This window comes from Canis lupus, chromosome 19 (assembly GCF_011100685.1).
Source record: "Canis lupus familiaris isolate Mischka breed German Shepherd chromosome 19, alternate assembly UU_Cfam_GSD_1.0, whole genome shotgun sequence".
In the NCBI taxonomy this organism is placed as follows: domain Eukaryota; kingdom Metazoa; phylum Chordata; class Mammalia; order Carnivora; family Canidae; genus Canis; species Canis lupus.
Genome location: NC_049240.1, coordinates 12476442 through 12491405, shown reverse-complemented (window position 1 = coordinate 12491405; position 14964 = coordinate 12476442). Strand labels below are relative to the sequence as shown.

General features: G+C 40.6%; 1 long non-coding RNA gene across 5 annotated transcripts in view; it reads right to left on the bottom strand.

Annotated features, from left to right (window-relative positions):
• The window catches only part of LOC111091104, a 34651-nt gene extending 24363 nt beyond the window's left edge, over window positions 1-10288 (bottom strand). For 2 of the 5 annotated variants that reach the window (XR_005373917.1, XR_005373916.1), the window contains exons 1-3: window positions 9915-10288; window positions 9742-9815; window positions 8913-8947 (exon numbers count right to left, since the gene is read on the bottom strand). This is a non-coding gene — a long non-coding RNA (uncharacterized LOC111091104). Of the gene's footprint in view, window positions 1-8444; window positions 8592-8912; window positions 8948-9091; window positions 9126-9741; window positions 9816-9914 lie in introns of those variants that run through there. The other 3 variants (XR_005373919.1, XR_005373920.1, XR_005373918.1) reach the window with 3 other exon arrangements.
• Between the last annotated feature and the right edge of the window lie 4676 nt (window positions 10289-14964).

Genomic DNA, 14964 nt, shown 5'->3' with positions numbered 1-14964 from the left:
AGTCATACAGTGTAGAATTTTTTTACCATTCTTCAGGACCATAGCTTACTCATACAATTTCCCTTCTTCACACTATTTACTTTCAACTCTCAGAAAATTGTTGTGATATACAAATTTTGTTAGGACAAGATATTCCATTGCTTCATGTCAAAAGTTGTCATTATATTTACAGACACATATATAGAGACACATATACATGTATCTATCTGTCCAACTATCTATTGATATATAAGACACATTATACAAACATAAGCTTGTAAGGTTTACCTTTTTTTTTTTAAGATTTTATTTATTTATTCATGAGACACACAGAGAGAAAGAGAGGCAGAGACACAGGCAGAGGGAGAAGCAGGCTCCATGCAGGGAGCCTGACATGGGACTCGATCCCGGATCTCCAGGATCAGGCCCTGGGCTGAAGGCGGTGCTAAACCGCTGAGCCACCAAGCTGCCCTAAATTGTAAGGTTTTCAATGTGAATGTCCCTTGCCCCCTTAGATAGGGTGCCTTCATGTACAGCGGAACATGTGCAACTTCACATAGTGGTCTGCAATATTCAAATAATCTGAAGAATAAGAATAACAAGATACAATCTTTTACACCTTTATAAGCTCAAAGTTTAAATTTTTTTGAAAGCTTAAGGGACTGAAGAAGTCAGAGGTCAAAATTATTTATACCTAATAACTTATCAACTAGTTTTGGGATTTAATAGGATTGGGATCAGAAAGCACATTTTAGGAACACGTTCTAAATAATACAAGACAGAGAAAAGGGCAGTGAGTAATTAGGTCACAAATTCATTAGAATAAAATTTCATATGAAATATATGAAACTATTATCAGACCTCAGTAAGTGGTTAAGAATCTGAGTTATAAGAACTGAAGCTCACTGAAATAAATAACTACTGAGATCAGAACAAGCGGTCTTTGCTTTACAAGCCTTGCTCTGTGTGCCTTCAGAGTTGAGGTAGAAGCTATCTAGAATGCAGTCTCATTCCTAAGCCTCTGAGAAGCATGTCATTACTCTTTCCACTTTGAGAGAGGAGCCTGTCAATCAGGCAAGCTTATTTTGCAGGTCCTGGAGGGGAGGAATAACGTATTAAGTTTTATTCTCTCTTATTCTTGGTAACACTTTATCTCAAGTGCCCATTAAACCAGTACATTCTATAAACTCGGGCTGAATTATGATGAAAGCATTCTTGTGGGAGTCCAAGGCATCTGCATCAACCAGCCGCTGCCATTAGTTTACAAGGGTGAACCTCTGATCACACCCCAACATAGGTGAAGGGCCCCTGTCCAGGAGCTCCACGGAGCCTATCCTAATGAAGGATCAGAGGAAATTCCTTTGTTCTCTGGTTCTCTCAAACCACCTGTACTACCTTAAGAAGTCAGTGGGCTTCATTTCTTCTTTTTATAATGACATATGTGACACTTCATCCTAGGAGTCAGATCTTAATTTTTTAGTTCCTTTTTTCATGTCATGATAAAAAATTCTGGGGAATATATAGTGTCAGCTTCCTTTCAGATTCATCATTTCAATATTTTCATCTGCTACAACTGTTTAATTAGGAAAGGCTCCTTTTGGTAGGCTCCTTTTGTATAACTTTAATGAAACTGAAGAGCATGAAATGTGGTTTCCCTGCTTTTAAATGAAGCTACTTTTATAGAAATAAGATGAGAAATGGAGAAATTGTTGAAGTCACAGTGCATGAAATTAAGGGAGCCCAAACTGTATTGGCAATAGTGCTTTTTTTCCCCTTCTTCTCTTAAGTTGATGTTTTGAGGACCAAGATTGTGGTTGCTAACAAACAGGGCTGATGCTGTTTTCTCTTTTATTTATTTTTTTTCAAGTTCATAGACTTCTGACAGACATGCCTTTAAGGATTCAATTTGTTGTTGTTTAGGAAAATTGTATGAAGCAAACTATTTATGATACAGGGCTGTTTTCAAACAACACAAAAGCAAATTAACGATGGCATCTAGTTATGAGATAAAACCTGAAGTTGTGCTGGATTTCATGTAAAGCAGGATTCAATGTATAGAATTGAAACAGAATAATTACAGAAAATTTCAAGCAACTTGTGCTATAATTTTAAGGCATGTACTTAGAGTGCCCACCAAACTGATAAAGTATTAGTTATGTGGATATTCTAGTCATCATCAAATTTTCTATCATACCATTCTGTCTCTACAAATACAAAGGGAAGAGATGAGGCAATACTTTTCTCATATGTTAATCAATGTAACAATCATTTTGGAAATTCAAGTACTGAATTCAGAGGATCTGCATTGCCTCACTATACAATCTAGACTAATTTGACAATAGGCATTTTTTTTGGAGGAGGGGCAGATTTTAGAAGTGATTTTAAGTGCCAGTTTCATATTATGATGATACTAAGTGAGATTTTCCTGCTAACCCAGAATAGCTGATTAGTATTTTTAGATCAAAGAGGCAGTAAGTACTCTCAAATTGGAAGAGAAAACCCCCAAGAACCAACAATTGTGGCTAGACAACTCCATCAGAGATTATTAACTCATGGACTCTGACCTTTACTCCAGAACCCTCTAATTCTCATCCCAATCTGTGTAAAGGACAATTGAGGAGGCGAATAGAATAAGAGAACCTCATGGGCTCTGGTTTAAGTGCTGCAAAATTTCCCTCTTCTCCTCATGGGATAGCTGAGTGTTTGTCAGTTTTTACTCTATCATCTTGTAATGTGAGGAAGGTAGGAGTTGAAGGGTTTGGGAGATATGGCCAGCCATAGCTTCCTCTTTTAGAGAACTGAGAAATGAAGAGAATCTCCAGGGTCTTCTGGTAAATTCTGAAAAACAACCTCTCAGTCAGAACGTGGCTTCTGACATACAGTGAGTCTATATGGCTGTTCAGGGTTAGCTGGGAAAATATCACCAATCAATGAGGAGGAGGCTGCAGTTATGAACAGTTTATCAAGAGAACTTGGCATCTCCTTTCCATCTATCCCCCAATCTACTCCAACCCCAAACAAATCAAAACCACAGTGAGATATTACCTTATATCTGTCAGAGTGGTTATAATAATAATAATAAAAGACAAGGAATAACAAGTGTTGGTAAGGATGTGAAGAAAAGGGAACAGTCATGCACTGTTGGTGGGAATATAAATTGGTACAACTACTGTGGAAAACAGTCTGGAGGTTCCTTAAAAAATTAAAAATGGAACCACCATTTGATTCAATAATTTCACTACTGGGTATTTACACAAAGAAAACAAAACACTAATTTGAAATGATAGTTGCACCCTTATGTTTACTGCATGTAGCATTATTTGCAATAGCCAAGATATGAAAGCAACCCAGTATGTCCATTGATAGATGAATGGATAAAGAAGGTGTGGTACACACACACACACACACACAGAAAGAGAGAGAGAGAGAGAGAGAGAGAGAGAAAGTGGAATAGTATGCAGCCATCAAAAATAGATATTACCATTTGTGACAATATAGATGAGCCTAGAAGGTATTATCTAAGTGAAATAAATCAGACTGGGGAAGACAAATACCATATAATTTTACTCATATGCATAAGATAAAAAGCAAAACAAATGAATAAACAAACAAAAAGCAGAATCAGATCTATAAATATGGAGAACAAACTGATGACTGCCAGAGGGAGGGAGATTGGGGGAAGGGCAAAATGAGTGAAGGAGAGTGGGAGATACACAGGCTTCCAGTTATGGAATGAATGGGTATAGTAGCTAACATTGTAGAGAATATAGTTAATGATACTGGATCAGCATTGTATGGGGACAGATGGTAGCTAGTCTCGGGGTGAGCATCATATAACATATAAACTTGTCAAATCACTATGTCATTCCATAACTCAAATGTCAACTATACTCAAATAAAAAATAAAAAAATAGTGCAAAACTCACTAAGGAGTATTATAGTTCGTTGTCTTTCTCGAATGAATAATTTTCTATTTTAGCTCTGGGTAATAAACTCCCCTTCTTATCTCTCTGTCTCAGGTTGGGTTTTTTGAGAAGCAGACTCTGTGGTGGGGATTTGTGTGTAAGAGGCCTATTGGAGAGTGCTGTTGGATCAATACTTACAAGGGAGTAAGGAAGCCACAATAAATATAGGGGGAAGTGGAACTGTGATGCAGTCATTGCACAGACTGCAATGGCTCCCTCGGATTGTCCTGAATTGGGGCCTGGGGGATGAGCTCTTATGACTGTCTGTATAGACCAGTCTTGGATGAAGGATGCCTTGAGGAAGGAGATGTGACTTGATGCAGCTCAGAGCAGGCTCTTGCATGTCTTTGATTCAGTCCTGGGTGGGGTGGGATAGGGGTAGGAGTAGGATCCTGGTGGTGCGCCATTGCATCCACCACACTCTTTCCATGTAAAAATACTTTTAAAGCTTTAAATTTTTTTCAACTATATTGGGCTCACTATAATAAATAGTTGCAAGTTTCAACTCAGTGAAATTAAATCACCCAGAGTGAGAAAGTCATTTATATTCCATGATATCCCAACAGCCTATTCTTATTTGGCAGTCTCAGGCTCTGAACCAACAACAACATCTGCTGGCAATTTATTCTCTATTATCTTCTGCCTACTACTTAACCTACTGGATCAAACAATTCTATGTTCACTGTTCCCTATCCACCTGTAAGTTAGAGTGTTCACTTGTAAAAATTTAAATGTAGCTTTAGAAAAAATTTTAAACCCTGTTTGGAATTTCTTTATAAAGATTTCAAGTATATGTTAATCATTTCCCCTAACCCATGGCTGTCTTTGGCCATTTTATAATTTATTTCCTCATGATTTCAGCCTGATTGACTTTCTGTAGGCTTAGGAAGGGCAAATAGTACAAAAGGACAGATGAAACAAAATGGAGAGGTGCTGGATGGTGGAGCATGCTGTTGATCCTTCATTTCTCTGGAACCCATAGAGATTACTGATCTCATAGCCTTATTGCTTTTCTTACCCATTCATCAGAGATCCTCATCTTCTCTCTGGGACTCTTTCTTCCCCTTGTCTACTGTGGAGTTGCATGTATTAACACAGCTTCTCTCATTTTTTTTAAAGATTTTATCTATTTATTAATGAGAGACATGGAGAGAGATAGAGGCAGAGACACAGAGGAGAGAGAAGCAGGCCCCATGCAGGGAGCCCAATGTGGGACTCGATTCTGGGACTCCAGGATCATGCCCCTGGCCGGAGGCAGGCGCTCAGCCACTGAGCCACCCAGGCATCCCAACAACTTCTCTCATTCTTTTGTCTATTCTAGTGTAGGAGTGTGTGCTTGCAATGTAAGAGTTGCATAATAAACACATATAGTTTTGTTAGATGAGGTTGTATTACTCTAACAATGAAATCAACCAGATAGGGTCCATAAAGTATTTTCACAATAGTTATTTTCATAATAGTTATCTGTAGTGTTCACTGAGGTGTAAAATAGATGTTTGGTTTTTTCATCCATTTAATTTCTTTTTTTTTTTTAAGATTTTATTTATTTACTTGAGAGAGAGAGAGAGCATGAACAGAGGGAGAGTGACAAGCAGACTCCTCGCTGAGCAGAGAGCTCAATGCAGGGCTCCATTCCAGGACGCTGAGATCATGATCTGAGCTGGAGTTAGATGCTCAATGGACTGAGCCATCCAGGTGCCCCCATCCATTTAATTTCTTAGTTTTCTATGAATTGGTGGTTTCCTTTATTTCTGGAGAGGACACCCTAGAATTGTCCTACGTTAGACCAGAAAACCCTGTCGTCCCTAAGAAGGGACAGAAATGTGAATGACATATTCATTGTAACAAAGACTAAGCTGTTGAAACAAAGGGAATCAGAAATAAAATGGTTTGAGTAAGATAGAGTTTATTTTTAGAAAATACTTCAGCCAGTCCAGGCCAAGGTGATAAAGGATAACTATACTTCTCGAAGGACAAAGTCCTAGAGGAACCATATATTTTCTGTCTTGCTCTGCCATATTCACTGTCCTCTAGATTGCTGTCCTAATTGGCAAGACCCCAGCTAGGACCTGGGGTGCTAACGTGGCTGTGTTCCAGTTTATGGGAAGGGGAAAAAACCAGAGCAAGAGATTTCCTTTTAATAAAGAGATGGTGAAGTTTTAAAATGTAAATATTTCTTTTGCTCGTATTCTGTGGAGGTAGGAAAACAGCATTTCCAGCTGGATGGCCATGGAAGTATGTGAGGTCAGATTTTGAAAGACAGCTAGCAATCTACCACTGTGACCCCCTAAATATTTTATGCATTTTTTTTTTTTTTACCATCTTCTTGTATCCCATGAGGGACAGTCCAAAGTCCCATCCATTACAGCATCAGATCAAATTTTAGGAACTCTGGCTGATGATGGATAGCTTTATTAAATAGGTCTAGATGAAATTATTCATGATCTAGTGACTATAAACCAGTAGACAAGTTATTAGCCTAAAATATAATAACTGAAGTTCAAAATCCCATTCATAATATAGAATTGGGAACATAGCAGTCCTGTTATTATAAACACTTCCTGCCTGAGCAGAAGGTAGCGTGTGGTCTGTAGTTGGCCCATCTGCCCACCCTGTTTTTGCTTTCTGGGAGAGCTCCCTTGTCCACTTCTCCCCTGTGGACCCAGCTTTATTCCTTGTAAGAGTCTCACTTGTCACTTTTTCTCTATCTGAAGTGGGTATTGAAAAGTAAAGTTTTTGTAGGCTGCTCTGGCTGAATCAGGCCAGAGACCTTTCATACTTGGGGTTTCTTTGGTAATACAATTTCCTAAAACAACTTAGGCCTTCAACCTATTTTCTTCCAGCCATTAATATTGACAAATCTTAAATGATTTTTTTTCTCCCTAGAAATAGTCCTTATGCCTGCTGATTCTCTTTTATTTGCTGGCATCTCTGCTCAGTCCATCCCCTAGTTTCTTCAGTTAGGCTTGGTTTGGAAGACAACACTCTTTAACTGATTTCTATATAGGATGTATCTTACGCCAAGACATCTTTATGGGAGGTATTTGAGAGAGCCTCCAGGTAATAGACTTATGTTCTGCTGTACTCATGTGTAGAAACAATCTACTCTATGTCTCCACTTCTCTGAGTCTCCGATTTCTGGAGTCTTAAATACAGATACAGATTTCAGACTTCAGGCAGAGAGTGTCTCTCTTGGCAGACAGATAGCTCTTTCTATGTCTGCTTTCAAACTGGCAAATTCTTGCTTGAGTTTATCTCCTTCTTAAGTATCTTATTAAAAGTGATGAGGAACCACTAATCCCTAAATTTCTGGTTGTTTCCCACCACTTCCTCTAGAACTGATAGGCCCCTTGGGCATGTAGCCTGCTTTCTGAGTTAACAGGTGAAAGTTCTGCTCAATGCCTTAAGTTACCAGACTTGACATGGTGTATAGAAGACCAGTGGGCAATTCTAGTTCTTCACTGGCTACTACCTAATTTCTAAAGCAGTTTAGAAATATATTTTAGGTTTTGTTACTTAGTATCCTGTTTCCAGGTGCTAATTTCTGTATCAAGCTAAGCTAAAGTGAAGGTCATGTGGCTATAACAAAGAGATTCCAAAATAGGACTTGTATAGGAAGTGTTAGTCTAGCTGGCCCAGTCCCTTAGAGTGGTTCTGCTATTCAACATCACTGATACATCTGGATTTCTTCTAATTTTGTTGTTCTACCAACTATACGAATGCCCTTTTTAATGGAAGAGGAGAATGTGGGGAACGAATTAGTAGTTTGCCAAAATCATTAGCAAGTAGGCTCCAAATGTTCCAAGATTAATCAATATCTTAGAAATCACTACAGTGTGGCATCCATCTCATTGTCCTCCTGTTTGACAAAGAGTAAGAATCTAAAGCCATTCTCCATAAATACCTTTTGACTGAAATCATGAAATTGAAATTGTCCATTGTTTCTCACTTGGAAATAACCCAGCCTTCCTACTGGACTAGTGATGTTTGATAGTTGAAATGTCTGAGGATCACCATTATCATTTAGACACACAAAAGGACTGAATTCATAATTGAGGTGAGGGTCATCACCTCAAAATTCAGCAATGTCCCACCCAAAATATGTAAAAAAAAATCAAATTTCCTAATCCACAGCCTTCATTTTCAGGTCATTAATGTCAGAATTGAGACAAGAGTACAGATTTTCTGACTATCAGTTAGGCTCATTTTCTAAAATCCAATCCCTGAAGAATAGTCTTGAGGGAAATTACACTTTATTTTTTTTTAAATGTCTCTTGGTTGCCACCTGTTCTATAACCACAGCAACTTACCTGCATAATTCTGTCTTTTCTTACCGTAGTTGAAGAGTGAAAAAAATCTTTTAAAAATAGAATGACAGTTGTAGGGGAAGGAAATCAAAATCTAAATACAGTATCTCTATATGCATATATAAATAGGAATATAAACAGACAAATATAGACTGTGACTATAAAACAGTAAGACTTTATTTTGGTATGAAATTTGTGGAATCAATCTCACTGCTTTATATTCAGGCTTGTACATATGAAGGTGCTGTGCTTTCCTTACTTCAATAAAGAAGGTTCTGGAGGAAAGTGTGGAGGCATCAGGATGGGAGTGACTGAGTCCATGAGCACCAGGCAGATGTCTCTGTGGACCAGGTGTTAGGACAGAGGGTTGGTGTCTAGGAGGTTGGAACCAACAAACCAAGAGAAGGAGAAGCAGCAAGGGAGAAACCATGAGTCAGGAAGATGACAGGGACCCTTGCAGAAGGGAGCCAGCAGTAGACTTGATACATAGGCAGGTGTCAGGGAAATGAGCCAGGAGGCCCCAGGAAAAGGAGGTCTCAATGCTGAATGACACAATAAAGCCCGGTGTACCTTATATGTTTCCTGCTGCAAACCACATTATCAGCAGCCACAAAATAAAGTAGAAACACAACATAGAAATACCAACAATAAACATACATACCGGAAGAGGATTCCCAGAGAAAGCCACCATGTTGCCTGGAAGGGAAAATGAAATAAGGAGTAGTAAAAGTTAGGTATAAGAGCAAATGGCAACATTTTAAAATCTTAGCCTGTTGAGGATGCAAGAGAGCACATTGTGACTGCAAGTTTCATGTGGACCCCCCAGGAGGGACAACATACCATTTGGCTTAGGATTTTCATGTCCTTTCTTTTCCTGTGTTATTTAAGCAGTGAAAAAAAAAATCTGTTACATATAGATGACAGGTTCTGGAGAAGAAAATGGAAAACTAAATATATTAGGTATATATGCATAAACAGAAACAGGGAAGAAGACATAATAAGAAGGCTGTGCCCCTCGCAGCAGGCTGCATTGGGAATGGATACAAAGATGCATCCTTTTCTGTAGGTCCCTGAGCTATTTATTTTTATTTGGATATTGCTGAGAGGGTTGAGAATGTGTGAACTTGCTCACTCTTTTTAGAGTCTGAGACTGTCAGGTTCTGGAGCTCCTCTGTGTTCCCCAGTGTTCTGACTTTAAATAGTTTAGTATATGTTTTTAAAAAAGTGTAAGTAACTTATCATTTGCCTCCTTAAAAACCTGTCCCATTTTTACTGCTGTCTGGTTGCTACAAACGGGCATTTTCAAATCTGGTACCAGGGGGAAGGTCACCTGAATGGACTTTTTTTTATCTACTCCTTTTCTCAGAACCCGAGCACAATCAGACTGCTGTCTTTTCTCTGTCAATGGCCCTCTTTCATTCCCACGCACATAGCATTTTACTTAAAAAAAAAAAAAAAAAAAAAGAAAAAGCTTCAGTTTAACAACTTACTTAGTGGGTGTGTTTGAAAGATGAGCTGGCTAGCTGCTCACCAGCCCACATACCAAACTTCTCGGCTTGCTGTTCTGTAATCCAGAATTCAGGAGTTTAGAATGGGAGGAAATGGGAGATCTGTAATGCAAGATCATTCGTTCCCCCCCCCCCTTGCTAAAATGTCTAGCTACCATTAACTGCAGAGCCACGGTTGACTCATGACAGTGAGGAGGTGGCCATAGCATGTCACTGAAATCACGTTCGTCTCATTCTTGAGGCTTCTGTGTCACAACTGCTTCGGTCATCTAGATGTTTCTTTGCCTTCCTCTGACTGAATTCCAGCCTTTACTGTGGCAAGTAATCTCTCCAGTGGCTGAGAGAGAATCAAAGGAGAGGATTTGGGGAAGTTAGAGCTTTAAGGGAACTTAAGGATCAACTGCTTCACCTCCTCTTTTGCAGAATGGGAAGAGAAACCTGGTGAAATGCTAGCTGGGGAAGCTAAGAAAGTCAGCTAGTCATGGAACTCAGGTGTCCTTCCAGGCTCTTTCTACCAGGTCATGGGTATTTCTTTGCCATTGGCAGGAGACTGCACAATGGTATCCAAGTATTTGCTCTATAAATAGACGCTTCTCAGGGTTCTTTATTCTTTATGTTCTATATAACATTGTTGCTAGCAGCAATTTCCAGCCACAGTGCAGTTAGCAAACAGAAGAATGAAAAATCCCTATCCTTTCCTTTTCTTTTCCGTTGTTTTGTGACTTTCTCCAAGGAAGACCTGGATTGAATCTTAGAAAGAGAGAGAGAGAGAGAGAGAGAAAGAGATGTCTGAAACCCCCTGCTTTGCTCAGTGTAATTTCTGTAATTTTTGTATTTGGAAAAATATAAGTATCCTGAGATATATATCCAATTTCCTGAGAAGACAGTGGATTCCTCTGTCCCCATTGGAAATCTGCTCTTTTCTTCACGTCAGTATCCTTTTTGATTTAATCTTGAAGTGCAAAATACTGTTGGACTGCCTTGGCTAATATCAGTAGTAGCTACATGCCACTGTAAGTGGAGGCACAAAAATTGTTCCTCACAGATGGCTGTGTCCCCTTCTCCTTGTGACAGTGTCTCAGCTAAAACATTTTCAAGTGTGTGTTTCCTGATGGGTGCTTGGGCCTGTGACTGCCATATGGTGTCAAGAGCAACATCTGCATGGATATCTTCTGGATAATAAGTACCTGAAAAGCATTTATTAGGGCTTTGGGGAAACCCTTGAGGTCTGGGTATGCAGTCATCACATGATATACTCTTTATTTGTCCATTTATTTGTGCTTTTTTCATTCAGCAGATACTTCGTGAGCTCCTACTGTGAGCTGGGTGCTGGGGTAATGCACCGAATGAGATGCAATCCCTGCTCTCCATGAGCACAGAGTCTAGTTGGGGATAAAAATGAGAATTATTACATAACCTGGTATGATAATCACTCTGCAAAGTGCTTACTGGCAGAAGCGTAGAGGAAGTGCAAAGAGATTGTGTTTCCCTTGCTCTATGAAGGCAGAGCAATCTTCTGGGCTGGAGGGAGGGCATAAGGATAGACAGGCATAGGCCTAGGGAAGGAACGAAGCCCCAGGCAGAAGAGAGAGCATGTGTAGTGACACAGAGGAGTGAGAACACAAGTCCTCTTGGGAAACTGCAGTATTTTGGTATGGCAAAGGGGGACTACCTGAGAGATGAGACCAGAAAAGCAGCAGAGGCCCAGATCTCAGCCAGTCTTCTCAGCCAAACCCGGACTTTGTCCTTTCCTGTGAATTTAATGGAAACTATTAAAGCCTAATGTGATCACATTTATGGATTGGAAAACTGAGCTGGGAAATAGAGTGGGTTTGTGGTGAGACTGAAGGCAGAGACATGGTTGAGAAGCAGCTGTGGTGGTTTACACAGAAATGTTGGTGGCTTGAAGCAAGGCTGTGCAGAGGGGTCCCAGGGCTGTTGTCGTGATAGAATTGATAACACTTGGTAACTGCCAAATGTGAAGAAAGCAGCAGACTGGAATGCCATTCGGCAACTGCACTGGAGCTACCTACTGTGATAGGAAGCATGGGGCAGGTTATCTGATGGGGTGAGGTTGGGGCTGAGGAACACAGAGTGAAATGCCCATGGTGCATGTGGGAGGGTCTGTCTAGAAGGCATTGGGGCACACAGGTCTGCAACTCAGCAGAGGTATTAGCCCAGAGACATAAATTTGTTGGTCATTGGCAAATGTTTGGTAGCTGAAAATCTACATGTGGAAGGGGAACCAGGAATAGAAACTAAATAAAATACTCAGTATGAATCAGGCTTCCTGGATTCAAATCCTGGCTACCACTTATGGGCTGTGTAAACTCTGGGCAAGTCATCTCATCTCTCTAAACCTTGGTTTCCTTTTCTGTAAAATAGAAATGATCATAGTAAGCACCCCACGTGTCATGTGAAGTCCTTAGTCAAGTGTCTGGCACACTGTAAATGCCAATCAATATTGGCTATGTTATTGCTGTTATTAAATTGAGAGTCTAAGATGGGAACTGAAAAGAGGATTGCGCATGAGGGATACTTAACATTTCAGAGAGAAATATCTGCAAAGCTGGAGTAGGGGGTGAAGCCATGAACAACTGAGGATGCAAACACATTTGGGCAGTGGCCAGTAGTGTCAAATATTACTGGGAGCTCAAGAAACAGTAGGTTTGGCAAATAGTGTGATATTTTTTCAAGGAAAAACACATTGGAGGGTAAAAATAGGAGTCAGACTCTAGTGGATTTAAAAGTAAATAATGGAAAAGGAGATGATAGAGACTGGAGTATGGAATATTGTTTTATATTGGCTATAAAAATAAAGAGAATTTCAGTAACTAGAAGAGGTTTTTTTTGTTGTTGTTGTTTGTTTGTTTTAAGATTTTGTTTATTCATGAGCAACACAGAGAGGAGAGAGAAAAAGAGGCCCAGACACAAGGAGAGAGAGAAGCAGGCTCCATGCAGGGAGCCCAACGTGGGACTCCATCTCGGGTCTCCAGGATCAGGCCCTGGGCTGAAGGTGGCGCTAAACCCCTGAGCCACCTGGGCTGCCCTAGAAGAGGCTTTGAAGAAGAGAGAGGGCTTTTGTAAAGTTGGAGGAAACTGTCATGTTCAGAAACTGAAGGAAAAGAAATATCTGCACGAGACCCAGGTTAAAACTCAATGTTGATCTCTTCTCCTATGCCAGATAAAGTTGAGGTAAGTCCTCAAGTCCAAGGTCAAGGGTAAAAAGAGGAAGAGAAGCAACTTTAGCTGATCTCCAGGCATTGTACTAGGTGCTTTCCATTCAATCACTTATTGAATCTTCATGGAGACTGGGCAAGGGAGTTGCCCATTAATAATATCTATTTTTTACTCAAAGAAATTAAGACTTACAGAGAGTAGATAATTCACACAAGGTCACAAATAAAAGTTGGGATTTGACCATGCTCTGTTGCTTTCAAAGCTTGTATTGTGTCTCCTGTGGTATTTAGTGGTTTCATTTACATGATAGATTTTTGGAGAGTGCATATTTATCATGATGGATGGTTTTAGCAAATAGTATCAGCACTTGACCACATCCTTTTGGATCCCTTCACGATTTTCCCACACACCGGGTCTCATTGCTTTCTTTGTCTTCAGCTAGCACCTATACCTCTTTGTTGGAAATCTGTCCTTGTGCAGTATTTTCTTATGCAGAGAGCAGGAACTTCCTGGAAAATTAGGTTCTCCAATGCCACTCCATGCTCTTTGGCCTTAAGCAACGTTTGCTGGGTGCCGTGGTGTAGTACCTAGCATTCTAGTCCCTGATATAAAAACTCTGAGGTGTGACCCTATGCTGCCACCAGATTTCCTCCAGAGAATCCTGCTCCCATTATTCTCTATGGTAGTTTGCTTGATGTCATGTCTTTAGTTTTGTAAGTCTCCTGTTGTTGTTGTAACAAATCACAATTTTAGTGACTTAAACTAACAAAAATGCATACTTTTAGAGTTCTGCAGGAGTCCTGTCTGCTGAAGTCCTGGGCTAACAGGGTGTTGATAGAATTGTGTTCTCTTTAGTAGGAGCTTTGAGAAAATCCTTTTCTTTGCAGAAATTCAGTTCCATGTGGTTTAAGTCCCATTTCCTTGTGGGCTATCTGCCCTTAGCTCCTAGAGGCCTCCTTGTATGTGGCCTCCAACATCTGAGAGCCAGCACAGGGCCTCAGACCTAGCTCATGCTGCCATCTCCCTGATCTGCTCTCCTGCACAAGGACAGATTCATATTTAAGGACTCTCTCAATTACTTTGGGCCTGTTCCTATGGCCCAGGACAATCTCCCTACTTTACAGTCAGCTGATTAGCAACCTTAGTTCCATATGCAACCTTTCCAGCCTTTTGTCATGGAAGGCAATACAGTCATCAATTCTGGGTATGAGGAAGCAGACACCTTTTTTGAGGGGGGCCATCATTCTGCCCACCAGGACCTCCTGTCCTTGTGTATCCATTGTCCTACTCCCCCTACTGTCTTTCTTTCTTTCTTTCTTTCTTCCTTTCTTTCTTTCTTTCTTTCTTTCTTTCTTTCTTTCTTTCTTTCTTTCTTTCTTTTTTTTGTGACAGTACTTCCTTATAAATCACTGTCATAAGAAACCTCCTCTCAGGATCTGCTCTTGGGGAATCTAACCCCAAACAATGATGAACGTTCAGATTCCATGACTTGTGTGGGTTGGCGAATTGGGAATGGCCAGCAGGGAGTGGAGGCCAGCGCACCCAGTACAGGCACATGGCCACATGACTGGGGCCATGCTTGCCCTCGCTGGGCTCCCTGGCTTTCTGGCAGTCAGACAGGAAGAACAGGGAAGACCTTGCTAATCAGATTCTCCAGCTCCCCTGAGAGCCTCTGCACCTCATCAGCACAGCACCCTCGGCAGCCTCACCTACCAGGGTCTCAGTGCGTGACATCTATAAATACAAGCCAGCGGTTCTGCTGCAACTGTCAAAGGCAGCCGCTCGTTAGTTAGCAACAGATAGCAGCCAAGGCTGGCCCGGCCTGACGCCACGTGCTGAGGCATAGAAAATGAACATGCCACCCATTTCAGGGTCAATATGCAAAACAGAAAAGGGAAACCTGGAAGCTTGACAGCCTGTCACAATGATTATTAGCTGTCTCCCAGATTCCTGCGGGCCTCAAGCTCCATGTTCACATTTAGCCAGTCAGCGTTCTGTAAGGACACTTTCTCTGGCACTCTTCTC